This window comes from Eumetopias jubatus, unplaced genomic scaffold (genome assembly GCF_037043125.1).
Source record: "Eumetopias jubatus isolate StellerSeaLion01/CBP00866 unplaced genomic scaffold, mEumJub1_p1.0 scaffold_7, whole genome shotgun sequence".
Classification (NCBI taxonomy): domain Eukaryota; kingdom Metazoa; phylum Chordata; class Mammalia; order Carnivora; family Otariidae; genus Eumetopias; species Eumetopias jubatus.
The window spans coordinates 73,870,787-73,888,641 of record NW_028274813.1 but is presented as its reverse complement, the minus strand read 5'-3'; the positions used below and the strand labels follow the sequence as shown (position 1 = coordinate 73,888,641).

The 17,855-nt window shown below is 43.4% G+C and overlaps 3 non-coding genes across 3 annotated transcripts; all 3 read right to left on the bottom strand.

Annotated features, from left to right (window-relative positions):
* Positions 1-245: 245 nt before the first annotated feature.
* TRNAY-GUA (transfer RNA tyrosine (anticodon GUA)) lies at positions 246-335 on the bottom strand. The gene is given in 2 exon segments: positions 246-281; positions 299-335. It is a non-coding gene; the product is annotated as a tRNA-Tyr (tRNA).
* A 1,849-nt stretch (positions 336-2,184) lies between these two features.
* TRNAL-AAG (transfer RNA leucine (anticodon AAG)) lies at positions 2,185-2,266 on the bottom strand. Its single transcript has one exon. It is a non-coding gene; the product is annotated as a tRNA-Leu (tRNA).
* Positions 2,267-7,954: 5,688 nt separating this feature from the next.
* TRNAL-UAG (transfer RNA leucine (anticodon UAG)) lies at positions 7,955-8,036 on the bottom strand. Its single transcript has one exon. It is a non-coding gene; the product is annotated as a tRNA-Leu (tRNA).
* Between the last annotated feature and the right edge of the window lie 9,819 nt (positions 8,037-17,855).

Genomic DNA, 17,855 nt, shown 5'->3' with positions numbered 1-17,855 from the left:
GATGCGGGAAGTGGCTGGTCTGGGCGGCTCCAAAAAGCAGGAGCAAGGTGGACTGTATTGTGCTGCAGGCCATGGGTCTGGTGACTGCGGGAAGACGGTATGGTGCAGGTGTGTTCCCCGGGGATAGCATACGCGTAGCTGTAGGAGTTCCGGAAAGTGTTTTCCTGGCTTCGGCTTGTGTTGCTGGCCCTTGGCACTAGCTGGCGGGGAGGTCTTCATGATGACCAGCAAAAGCATCAGGCACCTCCTTCGAGCCGGAGTCGAACCAGCGACCTAAGGATGTCCACATGTGTCTAGTCTACAGTCCTCCGCTCTACCAGCTGAGCTATCGAAGGGTGCACGACGCAGCGGCTGAGTCATTGCTCTTTCTGGAAATGACGGGGCCAAGACACCCGCCCGCCCCAGGTGCACGTTGCCTCGGATTGGTCGGAAGCCCCCTTTGAAGAGAGCCAAACACACGCTGAGACCGGACGGTAGCCAGGCACCCCGGGGCGGCGATTTTCAAGACAGCTGGGCCGGGCTCTCACCTGTTGCCGCATTTCTCCTCCCCGAGTTCCTTTCTTCAGTGGGGAGGGGAGTACGGCCGACCGTCGCGGGGCCAGAAATCGGATAAGAGAGGGAGGGGAAGGGGCGTCGGCGAAAGGGATGCGTGAGTTCGGGTGGGGCAGGGCTTGCGGAGGAAAGGAAAGGGGAAGGTCCCGCGTAGGCGGCCGCGAACCGCAGGACCTCAGGCTCAGGTGGAGGCCCCTCAAGGAACGCCCCCTCTCAGCGCCCTCGCGCCTGCCCCACCCCGGGTTCCGACGTGCCCGCACCCACCCCCATCCTCACCCCACCCACCCACCCACCACGCACCCGGCCCGGCTGTCCCCCAGGACCTCGGGTCACTTTCGGCGCGGGGACCCTTATTGGGAAGTGGTGGGGAAAGGCTCTGGGGCTAGGCGGGGAGACCACGCCCACAGGCCCCGGGAGTCGCCGCCAGCCTGGCTCCGCTCCTCTTGGAGCTCCCCTCCTTGGCTCCATACTCAAAAGTCCTAGATGGAGAAGCCCCCAGAAAGCTTGAACTTTCTTTTCATCATTCTTTTAAGGACACGGGCCACCTCCATTTCTTCACCCCCTCCTTGAAATGAAGTTTCCCCCTTTGCCCAAAGGATCTCTCTCCTTCACAACCTCTCTAAAGAGACACAGAGAGGTGTGGCTCTTAGACTCTAAATGGCTCTTAGACAACTCTTAGAATGAACTTGGGTTGCAGTGGACACCAAATTCCACCCATCCACTCTTTGGGGCTCCCAAACTACATGCACAGATCAGGAAGTTCTTACAATTCAAGAGGTGAAAATGTCTTATAGGAATTTGGATGTGGGGCTCTTTGAGAGCAAGCATGAGCTAATATTCCAAGTTGGTTGTCAAGGATCCCTGACTCAAGTCACAAGAATTGAAACACCTCCTTCCTCCCGTGGGTACCGCCTCCTTGCTGACAGCTTTACTCAGACCCTCTCCTTCCTTCTGGCTTCCAGGTACAGAAAGAAGACCTGGAGGGAAGGGGAGACACTGCATTGAGAGATCAGAAATGGGGCTTGGGTGTGGGGAGGCAGAAACGGGAGCAGGGAGGCTAGAGCTAACAGGTCAATGGGGACCTGAGGACCAAGGAGCCAGCTCTGAAGTTGCTGGTATGCGCCCGCAAGAGTACAGACCCATGGGTCTGAGCCCTGTGCTCTCGCCAAAGGAGTTGCCTCGTGAAGTTTGCTCATATAGGCTAGCTGCAAAGCCTCTGTGCGTTCCCATTTATGAGGGGGAAATGTAAAACAAAAGAAAAAGCATTCCCTGTCCCTTCCTAGCCCTTATATCAATCCTCCTATCAATCCGCGTGGGACAGCTACTTCTGTGGACACACCCACCACCGTGAATTCTTAAAATTTGTTTCTTCCCGACCCCTAACCTCCTGGTAAACTTGGTCTTTGAAGATTTATTTCAAGACATTGCCAAATGGCAAGGCTTTCCGGAGCGTTACCTGGTCAGAAAACAGGTGCCCTCTGCACTTGAACGGTTTGATCTGAAAAACTCACCCTCAATCCTCGTGTGTTCACCAACTCACCCGACACCCAGTCCAGCGCTACCCTATCAAGGCATCGGAGTGATTATTCATCATCTTTTGACCTCAGTTCCTCAACTGGCAAAAGTTACACTTGGCAGCGGTGGGATTCGAACCCACGCCCCCGAAGAGACTGGAGCCTTAATCCAGCGCCTTAGACCGCTCGGCCACGCTACCGCCGGTGGAGGCATGCTCTGCCTTTTTTTTCTGATAGTAACTACCTTTCTTTACATCTCAGCCCTATTGCATAGATTTGTGTTCTGAAGTCCTAACCTTAAGAGCAAGTGGAAGAAGGGTTTGGAGAACAGCAGGGCTCATCGAGAAAGCTTACTGTCCCCCATAGGCTGTGGATTGTTCATCCCCCCACCCAGGGCTTACAAGAGGAGTATTTTACTGAGTGAATGAAATTTGTAACACAGTAGAAGGCTGTGGGCCTTTTGAAGGTGCCGACTATGTTTTATTCCTGTTGGCTTCTTCTCAGTCTTGCTACAAATTTCTTAGGAAGATAAAGGAAGATTCAAGCTAATTAAGGCCACAAAATCCTACCCACGAGGGAGCATGACTTATCAAATGGAGATTTAGGGCATTTGCAAATGTGTGAACACCTACTTAGAGCTGGAATCTGACCAAAAACCTAAAGATGCCCGTGGAACTCTTCAGTCCTTCCTTTTACCAGATGAGATAGCAAAGAGTTCACAGTTGCGGCTCTGCTACATTATTTCTTCAGAGAAGGCGAAGCCCTTATATGGTTTTACACTCTATTCCTAAAACACTTGGAGATGTCCCCTTTCTGCTCTCAGAGAGAGAGAGAGCAAGAGCGCAGATGCTCATTCCTTTCGAATTTGATGGGTTTAGGACTTTAGGGGTCTTCCAGATCTCCATATTGGCATCTCAGCGTTGTAGTAGCGATCCCCTGAGACTTCTCTTGCTGCTCCAGAAGTTACGCTGGGAAGTGTCCAGGTGAACAGAGAGCAGCGCTCAAGTTCCCTGCAGACAAATTCTGCCTGTCTCAATGCACCCCTCAAAGCCATGGCCAGGGCCCCGGAAGGAACATCCTCTCGAGGCCTTCCTCCAAGCCCAGTGACACAATGTGCTCATTGTTCCGAGAAAGACGTTTTAGTGAGAAGTGACAGGAGAAAGTCCCCCAGTTGCGCAGACGCCAGACTGGGGCTTCCAATCCCTGCAGCTACCCTCTCCCATCAGGCAGATTTCATAGTCGCAGAATATTCTGACCCTGTTTACAAGTCGCCTTCATTTGCTAGCTGACGCCATTTTTCAAAAGCATTCGGGTTCCGTCCGGTTTTTGACCGGGCACGTCACGTCCAAAAGAATCACTATATTCCTAGATCGGTAGTTCTTAACTCTGTCTGTTCATGAGAAGCATGTGTGGAATTTTTAAAAATTCTCACATGGAGGCCGCGCTCTAGACCAATGACACCGTGATCTCTAGGGGTGGGATCCAAGCCTCGGTATTTTTTAGTTTCCCAAGTGCAGCCAACAGAGAAAAGCAGTGCCTGAGGAGATTTCAACAAGCTGTTCTATTCCTTTTAAGGACATCTCACTTGTCCTGCCGGTCACGTCAGACCGGCTGGAGCCAGAGACTGTTTCTGGGGACACCTGCTGTGACACAGCCAAGAAAGGTCTTCGCCGGGTTCAATGCCTGGGTTACAGTTGCCAAATGCTGCTTGGCTGCCATTACCAGACCACAAACCACAGCACGTGGATTGCAAAGGACCACAGATTACAATGAGAAGCCACGGATAAGAACGGCTCTTCCCCAGTCCCTCTAGGTTCCTCTATTTGTCTTTCAGTCTGGTATTTTTATGCATCTCGAGATGAACGAGGGCTTCTCACTCCCTTATCTCCTCCCGCACACCTGGGGGTGAGCCCTGGATCGAACACTTTAGTTCTAGGAGCAAATACATCCCTAAGTGACAGCTGAGAATGGGCTTTCCAGTACATGATTGCATGGATCTTAAATGGCTCATTTAATCCTTGGAGGCTATCAATATATTCTAAAGAATTCACTTTTCCGTGGCCTTTTACACAGTTTGTAGAAGAGGTGGGACAGAGAAGCCTCTCCCAACGTCACTGCGCTCTTCCCAAAGCTTCAGCCCAGGAATCTGGGAGACTGTCGGAGGCCGGGAAGCTTGAGGGAGAGTCTGGAGCCACTCTCGGAGCGGTCTGCACCGACACTTTAGAGATTTTCTAGGTTAGGAGAGACTAGAAGTTGTAGTGGGTATTGTGCTGGATAAATTCAAGGGGATGGGGGTGGGGGGGAGAGGGGCGCTGTAGCTGGGGCTGCCTCCAGACTCAGACACGAAGGCTGAATTTTCCCAGATTCTGTTACTCCCTTGCGGGGCGGGAGGCGGTGGCGGGGCGGGGGGGAGGGGGGGGGAGCGGTACGGGCAAAGCCCGGGGCTTTATTTTGGGGTGTGATTGCCTGGGGAGGGTGAGTTGCAATTACTTGAGCCAAGAACAAGTATCTGTTACTTCTTCCTTCTGCCAGTTTTGTTGATTGTGGATCAACAAATGAAGGTCTCTCTTAGAAGAATACAATAAGAAGCTATAACTCAGGAGTTAGTGCACCAGGCGGGGGCTAAAATGTGAAATCCAGTCCCCTCCCCACCTAGTTGAACAGCTTTAACAAGTTGAATCCACAATGTATAAAATAACAATACATCGGAATCGACTGGTATTTATCCCAGAAAAGCAAAGTTGGTTTAATATCAAAATCAATCAATGTAATTTATTGTTTCAACAGACTAAAAAGAAAAAGCATATGATTTTACTAAAAAATGCAGACAAAGAATTTGACAAAGTCCACTTTCATTCCTGACACAAACTCTCAGCAAATTAGGAAAAGAAGGAAACTTTCTCAACCTGATAAATGGAAACTATGAAGAACTTCACACTTAAATGATATAAGACTGAATGTTTTCCCTGTAAGATGGGGAGCAAATGTAGACATCTGCTTTCATCACTTTGTTCAACATTGTACTGGGGATTCTTGCCCAATCAATAATGGAAAAAAATTGAAATAGAAGGCATCTAGGTTTAAACAAACAAGTAAATCTATTTTTTATTCCAAGAAAATGTGAATGGCTATGTAAATCCCACAGAATCTACAGAAAGCTATAATAAGTGAATCTAGCAAAGTTGTTGGATACAAGGTAAATATTAAAATTAATTGCATATATTACTGTTTATACTCTATCTACATATGTATAATTGTACCTAGCAATGAACAATCAGAAATTGAAAATTTAAAAAACAATTCAATTTACAAAAGAATCATTAAATATGAAATACTTAGGGATAAAATATGTCCAAGATTTGTATACACACACACACAGAGACACACACAAATGCTGAGATGGGTGAAAGAAAACCTAAATACAAGGAAAATCATTTCACATTTGTGAATGAGAAGACAATATTGTTAAGATATAAATTATCCCTAAATTGATTTATAGATTCAGTGTAATTCTAATCAAAATAACAGTAAGACTTGGTTTTTATTTATTTTTAAGACAAGTTTTTTACTTTAAAGCATATTTATTTTTAGTAATCTCTACACCTAATGTGGGGCTTGAACTCACAACCCCAATATCAAGAGTCACTTGCTTTCCAACTGAGCCAGCCAGGCACCTCTGGCTTTGTTTTTAGAAATTGACCAGCTGATTCCAAAAATTCACATGGAAATTCAAAGACATAGCATGCCCAAAACAACTTTAAAAAGAACAGTAAAGTTGGAGGAAAGTAACTCTGCCATCAAGATGTATAAAAGTTACTATAATCAAAACTATAGCATTGGCGGGGCACCTGGGTGGCTCAGTCGTTAAGCGTCTGCCTTCGGCTCAGGTCATGATCCCAGGGTCCTGGAATCAAACCCCGCTTCGGGCTCCCTGCTTGTTGGGAAAACTGCTTCTTCCTCTCCCACTCCCTCTGCTTGTTTTCCCTCTCTCACTGTCAAGTAAAAAAATCTTAAAAAAAAAAAAAGACTATAGTATGGCATTAAAATATGAAAAATAGATTTATGGAACAGGAGTACAGAGATAGAACCACACATAATATTATCAATTGATGGCTGACAAAGTTTCAAAGGTAATTCGGTAGAGAAAGGTAGCCATTTTTAATTTTTTATTAAGTTTTTAATTTTAATTCCAGTATAGTTAACATACAGCATTATATTAGTTTCAGGTGTACAATATAGTGATTTAACAATTCTATACATCACTGAGTGCTCATGATAAATGTACCCTTTAGAAAGGTAGTCTTTTCAACAAATAATGTTAAAAAATAATTTTGATCCTTACTTCACACCACATAAAAAATTAACTCAAAATGGATCATAAACCCAAACCACAAAATATTTAGAATGAAATCTTTGTCACTTTGTATCGGGGAAAGATTTTTTTTAGATGCAACACCGCAAGCATGATCCATAAAAGAAAAATGTGATTAATTGTACTTCCTCAAAATTAGAAGACTTTGCCCTTCAAAAGGCACTCTTGAGGTACTGAGAAGACAAGCCACACAGTGGGACATAATAGTTGCACCCTCAGTCTTTAAGGATGATTTTGCCTCCGAGAGGACATTGATAATGTCTGGAAACATTTTTAGTTGTCATAACTGGGGCAACGTTACTGGGTAACGTTGGTTGGTGGGTAAAGACCAGTGATGCTACTAAACATCCTACAATACACACAACCCCCAATCCCCACAGTAGATTTATCCAGTCCAAAATGTCACTATTGTTGAGGTTTGGCTAGAGTAAGAAGCCACATGGACAATCTTTAACTCTTGCCTCCTTTAGGGCACAGGCCAGTCAGGTCCCAACACCATTTACTAGAATGAGCCCATAACTCCTTCTTGAAGTCTTGAGGAGGGGACAGTGCCTGGATTCAAATCTGTATGCAATAGGTATTCAAATCTGTATATATGTATCCTAATCATGCCCAGTGCACCCTTTGGGTACCCAGGGCTGTACACATACATGGGGCAGGAAAGGCATTGCCCTCAAAGGCCAGAAAGTGAGAATGTTTTTTTAAAGAGCCCTAATTCTGACTTCAAACCCATCCTAGGATTCTTCTCCAGCTAGGTGGGAGTCGGGGTGGTCTTCCTTGCCTGGCTAAGTCTGGTTGTTGAATCACTTCCCTGAGCCGGTGAGCAGCCACCTCCCTCAATGATTAACTCTCTGATTAACATATCCTTGCTGTCCTGTTGGTGCACTTGGAAGGAGAGACAGAAAGGGGGCTGGGGGTGGCGTAGTAGTGTGGTCCCCAGAGGCAAGTGGAAGGAGAAATAAGACAGAACACCCTATAGGTAACCCATTAGGGGTCCAAGAGGCAGCACCAGGGACCACAGGGACACTTTGGGCACTGTGTGCAACTGAATTTTTTACTTCGGCTCTGAGTGGGACTGCCGAATTTTTTCGAGTTAACTCTTAGGAGCAAATGATGAGACAAAGGCTCACTTCACTCCCTGCTCCCCTCTATGCCCCCGCTTACCGTTTACCGCATTTTCAAAGTTATGTCAGGGTTCCCAAACTACCTTTCCTCTCTAGAGTGCCCCAGGTTAAATGCCATCCCTTTGGCAAGCAAGGCCTTATTCCCTCCCTTCCGAACAGAGGGGGTATCGAGGATCCGGAGGAGTGTGTCTTTTAGTGATCTGCTTGACGTACGAGCTCCCTTCTGGTAAACTGAGTCATTCATTCACTAGTCGCTTTCCCTCAGTCTAGAGCCGTGTATTCAGAAAATTCATACGTTGGATATTGAGATTTGGTCAAAACCCGCAGGAACCTACACTTTTATTTGAAGTGAAGATGAAGGCTGTGACTACTTATGAATAGAAACAAAACCCTGGCAGCGGTGGGATTCGAACCCACGCCCCCGAAGAGACTGGAGCCTAAATCCAGCGCCTTAGACCGCTCGGCCACGCTACCAAACCTGTGCGGGAGTTTTGTCTACACTTCCTAGTTATATCTTTCTGCTCTTTTTTTTTTTCCCCCAGTGTTATCTTCTGAACTTCCAGCTGAGACCAAGACTGTAGATATTGCCAAAGGACCCTAAGGAAGAAATTTTTCTTCCCCCTCCAACCCCCCACCCCCCATCCCGGGACTCCAACCTGCATCCGCCCAGCCAGAACAGCTCTTCTCACTCCAGAAGCTGAAGGGAAAGATCTTTAAAACAAACTATCCGCTTGGGAAGCGAAGCTCTTGGGATCTAGAACGTACGAGCACTCCGAAGACAGGGGTCGGCGTCAACTTCCTCCCGGCGCCCAGTAAGCGCTCAAAAAGTATTTATTGAACGGAGGAACGAATCCCTTTTGACTCCAGGTCGCTTTGGGGTGGGAGTGAGGGGGTGCTGGTGGTGTAAAGAAGACCAAAGCTGCAGTTTGCTAAATTTTGAGTTTGGTGCTTTTCAGTTCTGAAGCCAGAAAAGAAGTCTTGGAGCCTCCAGGAAGCGTAGGACGTGAGTTAAAAGGACCGAGAAAAAAGCTTGACTCCTCGTCCCCTTTTGCGCCTTGAGACCCACCTGCAGACAGGCGGTGCCAGTCTAGGCCCGCTCGCTAGTCTTGGCGGAGCAGAGTCTGCAGAGGCTTCCTCCCCCAATTCTGCTTGCCGGCAGAGAAGAAGCCTGTCTCAGGGTGGGTGGATTCCTGCGGCTGGGAAGCTTTCAGTACCTTTCTTTAGAACCTGTAACTCTTCGTTTCCCAGAGAGGTCCCCTTTCCCCTGCGCAGTTGTAGCCGCGTGGCGGCTGTTATTACTGGCGACTGGGGAAGGAGTTGGCTGGAGACGCCCTTACCTGGGGACAGAGCGGATTCTGGGCACACACTGGGGCTCCTAGCACCCAGGATTCCTGAGAACTCAGCGTGCTCCCGCTCCTCATCCAACCCAGAAGCCCAAGCCTGCAGGCCCCGGGTGAGGAGCATACGAACAAGGCCAGATTCTCACCTCCTCTCCTCTTGATACAGGGGAGAGTAGCCACACCTCAGTTCTCCGTACTTTAGCGTTTCTGTCTTAGGGCTCACCAAACTTGGATTTCCATGCACCTTATGTGAAAAGAATTCTTGCTCTTTTTGACTGCAACCAAGTGGAGATTACAGAACGCCAATATGCTGATGTGTCTCTTTTGCTAGTGTGTGACAGTAGCAGAGAAATTAATTCACAATTACTGCCTAGACTTCAGAGAAAAACAGGTGCCTTTCTCAGCCAAAGGCTGGGGGATGTGGTTGGAGGATGTTTCAGCCAATCTGAAGGCAGAAATTGTGGCTCCCTGATGACATCCAATCACATTTGGATAAAATTATTTATTTGATAAAATTAAAGATATTTGGGGACAAATTTACACAAAGAGCTTTAAACAGAGAGGTTGTATATGTTTATGCTTTATATTTCCCTCTCTCTTACAAATATCCATTCTATGGCAGAGAAGAAGCACCCAGACCTGGCTTACTTTCTTAAAAATAGACAATAGTCATTGTCTATCTTAATCAATTATGCTTTCCAAGAGAAGGGAAAAATAATCCCATGGTGGTGTTGGGAGGTTCTCAGGACACATGAAAGGGATTTTCCCCCATATCCTCCTGTGTCCCTCCCTCTCTCCTCAAATACACAGAAGTCCTAATACCTCAAAATGTGAACTTATTTGGAAATAGGGTCTTTACAGAGGTAATCGAGTTAAAATGAGGTCTTTAGTGTGGGCTCTAATCCAATATGACTTGTGTCCTTAAAAAAGAAGAAATTTGGGCATAGAGACAGAGATCTCGTTCTCAAACCCCATAAATTTCAACATAAAAGTGAGGGGAGAGGGATGGGAGAGCAGTGCTAACTCTGAGATGTTCTGTGGGCTCTCAGAAAAAGAACTGCAATGCATTTTGAAGGGTATAGGTGTAGGTATATTGTGACCGAGGTTCCCTACTGGTGTGGAGACAAATAACTAAAGAGAGGGGGGAGGGTTTAAAGCATAGAGCAGTGGTTCTCAAACTTTAGTGTGCACCCCAATCACCTGAGGGCTTGTTAAAGATGTTGCTGGACTCAACCCCTGGAATCTCTGATTTAGTAAACCCAGGGCCTGAGAACTTGCATTTCTAATAGGTTGTTAGGTGATGCTGATGTTACTGAACCAGGGACCATGCTTTGAGAATCACTGCCATAGAGATCATTTTTGTATTTTAGACTTCTGATAGAAGTGAGGAAAAAGAATTGAGGAAGTCAAAAGATCTGCAGACCTCTTGGGAGCAGTGCCCAGGGAAGATGTGTGCTCGATGAGACAGCAGTGGGAATAAATGAGAAGCCTTATTTATAAGTGAGGGAGAAAAGCCTGGCAAAATAGGACATTCTCCCAATACTGGAGAATGGTAGTGGCCAGTTTACCACCCTTGGGATGCCGATAGAACTTTGACCTATGGATGCCCACCTCTAGAGATACTAGAGGTCTCAAATGAGCCACACAAAATGGATTCAAATGGTGCTATCTTCTGGCCATGTTTATTTGTCCTGCTGGGCATGACATAATGACAAGCAAGTGTGCAGGAGAAACTACGAGAAATGCTTTCAGCCTTACCCTCTCCTGGACCATTTGGAAAGCTCTGTACATGTCCAAAATCACCCGAGGCCCCCCCAGGTAACTTGCTGCTAAGGATCTTTCTCATCTGTGAAAGAAATTCAGAAACTTGAAGCCTGGGAAGCCTGAGGTCCCAGAACAATGCAACTTGCAAGATCTCAGCCCAAGAATACAGAATCTCATCCACCACTATGTGGTTTCTTTCTTGTTTGACTTTCAAGAGTAGAATATTTTGTCTCCCAGTTTCAAAGACTTAACACAGACCTCTGTATGACTATTGGGGCAGAGATCCTACAACTGTGCTCAGTATTCAAAGAAAACAACCAAATTACAAATACAGTTTATATTTACAATCTATTTCACTTGATTTTCTAAGTCCAAGTATCTATTTTTTTTTCATATCCACTGTATGGGCTTAGACAAGGTGGAGTCCACACCTCTGACAGTAGTATGCAGTACTTGCACTCTCCTTTGATCCTTGGTCAGAGACCTAAGGGTGTCTACCAGGATGTACATCCTACCGTCCTCCACTCTATCAACTGAGCTACCCAAAGATGCATAGTAAAATGTATGGAAAATTTCTTTAGGAATCTATTCAGTTACCTCTCACAATCACGTATTGGTTACTTACTGTGTTGATTAAATCTTTTAGGTCCTTACTGATTTTTTGGTCTACTTGTTTAACACCTCCTGAGAGAGGATTGTTAAAATACCCAATGATGACTGTGAAAAAAAAAATCCAATGATGATTGTGTATTTTTCTATTTCTCCTCTTAGTTCTGTCAACTTCTGCTTCTTATATATCTTATTCTTACAATGCTTTTTATATTTGCTTCTTATATTTTGTTTTTATCTTATAAAACATATCTTTTTATCTTTGTATCTTATAACAAGCTGTGTTATTAGATACAGAGAAATTCAGGAATATTGTGGGGTTTTTAAATGGAATTTATTTGTTAGGGCAGTTTCAGGTTCGTAGCAAAATTGAGTAGAAAGTACAAAGAATTCCTGTATACCTCCTGCCCCCACATATGCACAGCTTCCTCTGCTATTAACATCCCACACCAGAGTGGTGTATTTGTTACAATAGAGGAACCAACATTGACACATCATTCTTACACAAAACCATAGTTTACATTAGGAACTCTTGTGGTTTCATGTGAATTTTAGGATTGTTCATTTCTATCTCCGTAAAGAATGACATTGGGATTTTGATAGGGATTGCCTTGAATCTGTAGGTCACTTTGGGCAGTTTGGATATTTTAACAATTTTAATTCTTCCAATCCATGGACACCAGATGTCTATTTAACTGTGTCTTCTTTAGCTCCCTTCACTAACGTTTTATAATTTTCAGTTTATAAGTCTTTCACATCTTTACCTAAGTATGTGCGTATCTATATCTATCTCTAAATAACAATTTTCCTATAACTTAAGAGTTGGTTCTCTTTTATCACAAAGATTACTTCTATTTCCTCTTTCCTCATGGCAATATATCAAGTATTTGAGTGTGGTGATGCTGTCCCTCAAGTTTTCTCTTTTGCATATCTAAGATCTTCGGTTCCATTAAACATTCTTCTTCTAACGTACTAGCCAGCCAGCCAGCCAGCCAGTTAGTCCTCTGCATTCCTGGTGGCTTACCTGGCATATGCCTGAGAGCAGTGCTTACAAAATCAGCCTGATAGAAAGAAAGGTGGACAGTCGTGAGCTGTGTAAGGAGGAAGATATCAAAGTCAAAAGGACACTAGTGGGAAGTCTGAACAGAGGTAGCCAGAGAAAGCTTTTACAGAGACCAAAGTAATCTTCAGGTGACATTTAAAGGGGCTATGGAAGGCAGAATAAGTCAGCAAGAATTCCTGGGCACCGTGCAAGGGTTTATAGGGTAGGGCTTGACTTTTCAATTCTTAAAAGGTTTCCTTTAGAACACAAGCGATCAGCTTTCGTAGAGAGTCAGCTGAAACCCTTCCTTAGCCTATTGATGGAACCAGTGGCTCAAGGATAGCTACACAATAAGCACCACCGTCCCCCTCCTCTGGCTGAGCTACCTATGATCTAGGCCACATTTCCCCACTTCGTGTTTAGGATACCGCAAGGTTTGAGTCTCTTAATAGATGGGTCCGACAAGTCTGTTGGGTCCAAAATGGGAGTAGGGGGAACTAATGAAATGAAGAAATGAAGTCTTGGGAAGTCACTATTGTTTTTAGTGTCACAAGGTTGGATCTTACCGGTTTGAACCCTGGCCCTCTGGTGCCCAAAGTGAGAATCACGTGTGATGAGAATCCTATCATGAGCCAAAGGCCTGAACAGCCACATCCTTTGAAGGACATACATTTTCATTGAGACCCATCCCGGGCAGTTTCTGGTAAGTCTTGTGATGTCCCTTATACACTTTTATTACTCTGATCCCCTTATTACCCAGTCTTAGTTCCTTCACACTCTGTTAAAAACATGAAATCTCTTGCTCAAATCCTGCAATTAAGCTCACCCTGTTTGGGATTGAAGGCTATTCCATCCCGGCCTTAGAAAAGCAGAGTCTTCTAGAAGCTGTGAGTCCAAGAAACCTCCTTGTAGCCTCCCCATAGCCTGTCCTGTTTGCCAAGACCTGAGAGCATCCAGATGCAGCTCAGATCACACCCAGTGCCTCTCAGTCTAAAGATAAGCCAAAAGATGAGTGGCACTGGTCATCCACTTAGCAGGACAGAATGAGACTTCTCTTAGTGGACAGTGTGTTTCCTTGGGAGTATGAAACCATGCACTGGCTGGAGAAAGGAGGTTAGAAATTTTTCAGAGGAAACCTGCCCTAGCAGGGCTGAATGCACATGCCATGTTAAACTGATTCTACCTAGTGTTTGGCTGAGGACATTGCCTTAGAGATTCTCACTTTCAATAGGTAACCCTATGTTTATGTTTAGGTAACTCCTCCCCTTTTCTGTATAGATACTCTGTGTGCTGGTATCTGGCACACCATTTAGTGACCACATACATATAAGAATTGACACCTGAATTCAGATTGGTTTCCTAGACTTACACTGGATGAGAGTTGGAAGGCCCTTGAAGATTTTTAGTGCTAGTTTACCAAGAATTCCAGGAAGAGGAAAAGAAAAGATTCCATTGTATTCCAGATTTCTGTGGGTTGAAATCTCCTTTTTTTCCCTCTACACATGCCTCTGCATTTGTTTGCTCTCCATTTCAAATACTTATTAATGCCCTGATATGTGCTGATCACTTTGTTAGGTATGGAGACTCAGAAGTATGAATCATACAACCTTCCTCTCAAAGAGCTGAGGAATAAACTAATGCATATGATTCTTAAAACAAAATGAACTTGATAGTCTATAGCTAAGTGCACTAGAATCTCCTTCTCTTTTTCTTTGCCTTCTCATTTGTTCTTTCTTTGTGTCTTTTGTAGCATTTTCAAAAAGATGGACATAGGTGGAGTGCCTGGCTGGCTAGGTTGGAGGAACGTGTGACTCTTGATCTCAGGGCTGGGAGTTCAAGCCCCACATCTCTGGTGTAGAGATTACTTAAAAATAAAATCTTAAAAAAAAAAAAAAGATGGGCATAGCAATAGATAGGAAACCACAATTTAGAAGTAGTTCTGGAAAACTAAAAAATAAAATTAAAACGTGTGCTATCTTTTGACAGTCTTTCATATAAGATAAAGAAATTTGGGAAGGAGAACAGAAAAATTTGACAATTTCATAAACAATTGAATATATGTTGAAGGGGTAATGTCAATCTGGAAGCTTACTTCTAGGTGCCATGGGTCACCTACATTATATCTGTCCTGTTTGGTATCTTGAGAGTGGGAGTGAAGAGGAAGGAATGGTAAGGATTAAAAAAAAAGAAGTATCATGGGTTTCAGAGGAGAGAAGAGATGAAATCTACTCCGTAAACAGCAAAGGCATTGTGAATTTTATAAGAACATCGAGATGGGTTTTCCAGGATAAGTAGTGTTTGACAGGTATGGTGAAATGAGAAATCATTCTAGTTGATGAAGCAAATGGTCACAACTGAAAAAGGTGTGAGTTCTATTTGGGGAATTATAAGTGGATCAAGTTGACTGGAACAAAGATCTGTTGGCAATTTACAGCAGTCGTTTGGTAAATGTTGATCTAAATATTAGAAGTTAAAAGCAGTAAGGTAGAGAGACACATACTGAGAGTACTTTAGTGTAGTTGAGAGTCTTTAAGTTGAAAACAATTTTTGCTAAAATAAAAAAGGAGGATTTCTGTGATAATCCAGGAAAATCTCATAGATTCCTAAAGTGGAACACACTGAGGCTTCTGGAGTGGGCCATAGCCAGGGACTTAGAAGGTGTCCAGGCTCCCTTTCTTGCTATCAGCCCTCTCTGTGCTTTGGCATGCTCTCCCTTGTGCTCTTTCTATGGTAATGTTTTCTCTGCTTCTCAGTTCATGTGGTGGAATATGATTGATGTTACAACTCTTACAACTCTAATTTCCTTTCTAGTAATTGTGGGCTAATTAATTTGGACCAAACTCCTTGAAGAAAAATGATAAAAATGTTGGATAAGATTTTACCAAATCTTAAAAGCATCAAAGTACTAAAATGGTAGCAAGCAACTACTAGGCCAGAATCTAAGCAAAAGATGGAATCTGAGAGGTAAGGGAAGTACTGACCTTTGTAGCTCTGAAGACATTTGCAAATTGCTGCAAAATTGGGCTATACTTTTGGCGGACTCTTTGGATGGGAGAAACAAGAGGAACAGATGTCAAGACCCAGCACCTACCCAAAATGGAAAATCAAGTAAGACACTCTCCCCAAATATTAAGTTTAATATTAATTTAATATTAATATTAAAGAGCTATTCCCATAAGGCAAGGATGAACAAGAAGTAAACCTACCTCTATGCTCCCACTTCCAATAACTGTTATGGAACTCCGCAGCTGAGCTGAGCTTAGCAAGGAAAACTGGAAAGAATGAGCTTTCAACTTTTCCTGAGAAGCTGTGACTACAGGTCTCCATTCTCCCTGATTTGCAGCTTGGGTGTAACATCATCTTGAAGGCTCAGGAAATGTCCTGCCAATAACTTTTTTTAGGATCCTTTTGGGTTGACAGTGCTCTAGATGCCTGGGAGAAACAAAAGATATACATATATATGTATGTATTATAATATATATTTTTTTTCAGGAAAGCACCTTCATCTTTGCCTCAAAAATTCACTGCATATAATTTTCCCAAGACATTGAGCAGTGCACAAAGATGACCAATTATACAAGGAAAAAAGTGACATGAGTAAGAATCAACTAGAACAATAGAATAATATTGGGACTATCAGTTATACATATTAAAATGAATATAATTAATGTGTTTGAAGAAATAGAAGACAAGCTGGTAAATATCTGCAAGGAATAGGAAATCCAACAATTTGACTTAACTGTTGGTAGGATTATAAACTACCTACAGTTTAGGTTTATAGCTGAACATGCTGCTATAGCAAACGGTATGGAGGATCCTCAAAACAAAAACAAAACAAAAAACAAAACCAGAACTACCATAAGATCCAGCAATTCCACTTCTGGGAATACATCCAAAGGAAACAAAAACACTAACTTAAAAAAGATACTTGCATCTGCATGTTCGTGGCAGCATTATTTACAATAGCCAAGATATGAAAACAACCTAAGTTCCTCTGATGAATGAATGGATAAAGAAGTTGTGAGATATATATATCTATAGATATATATAATGGAATATTATTTAGCCATAAAAATGAAGAAATCTTGCCATTTGGGACAACATGGATGGAACTTGAGGGCATTACGCTAAGTGGAATAAGTCAGAGAGAGAAAGACAAATACTGGATAGTCTCACGTATATGTGGAATCTAAAAACAAAAACAAAAAACAAAATCATAGAAAAACAGATCAGATTTGTGATTACCAGAGGCAGGGGTTGGGGAAAGTGTATTGGAGAGAGGTTGTCAAAAGGTACAAACTACTTATTACAAGATAAATAAGAACTTAAGTACACATAATGGACAGCATGATGACTACAGTTAACATTTCTGCATGATATACATGAAAATTGTTCAAAGATTAAATCCTAAGAGTTCTCATCACAGGGAAAACTTTTTTCTTTTCTTTTTTTGATTTCTCTTTTTATTATATCTATATGAGATAATGGATGCTAACTAAGCTTATAGCAGTGATCATTTCACAATATATGGAAGTCAAACCATTAGGCTGTACACCTTATTTTTTTAAATTTTTTAAGATTTATTTATTCATTTGACAGAGAGAGGGAACACAAGCAGGGGGAGGAGCAGGTGGAGGGAGAAGCAGGCTCCCCGCTGAGCAGAGAGCCCCATGTGGGGCTGGATCCCAGGACCCTGGGATCATGACCTGAGCCAAACGCAGATGCTTAACTGACTGAGCCATCCAGGCGCCCCTAGGCTGTGCACCTTAAACTTATACAGGGATGTATGTCAATTATATCTCAATAAAACTGGAAAAAATGTTGGCTTCATAGTTTTGAAAAAGAATCAGAACTTCTAGAATTGAAAATTACAGTTTATAATTACATTGACTCAGTGGGTGGATTTAACAGCTGATTAAACATACCCGTAGCAAGCATTACTGGATTAAGAATATGTTATTCAGAATGCAGCATGGAGAGACAAAAAGAAAATACGGAAGAGAAGGTAAAAGAAATGAAGGGCAAGGTATGAAGGTTTAACTCCAGTTTCATAAATGGAGAAAGAAAAATAAAGCAAAACAACACTTGAAAAGCTGACCAAGAATTTTCCAGACCTGAAGAAAGACAATGATCTACAAATTTAAGAAATCCCATATCTCACCACTGAAAAAATATGGGATTTCCCTATGGTATCATTCACTCCTGTTTTATACATCCAAATTGAAATCTTCCCTGGATGAGTCTAACTGGTGGAACCTAGGTCACATGCCCACTCCCAGCTGCTAGCTGGGAAAGCAAATTTTCTAGGACAGACTTACTTATAATATGTGAAATTACCAAATGTGAGGACAATATTCAAAAAATATTGGACATCCACTCATAGGACAAATGCCCACAACAGAGCTATTCAGCTCATGTTCAGGCCTCAGCAGTTTTCCTTTTGTACTCTCTTCCTTCAAGCGCCCCTAACTCTTAGAGGCTCTACCTCAATGGATAATTTATGTAATTTGATCTAACCATGATTTACCAATCTTATGG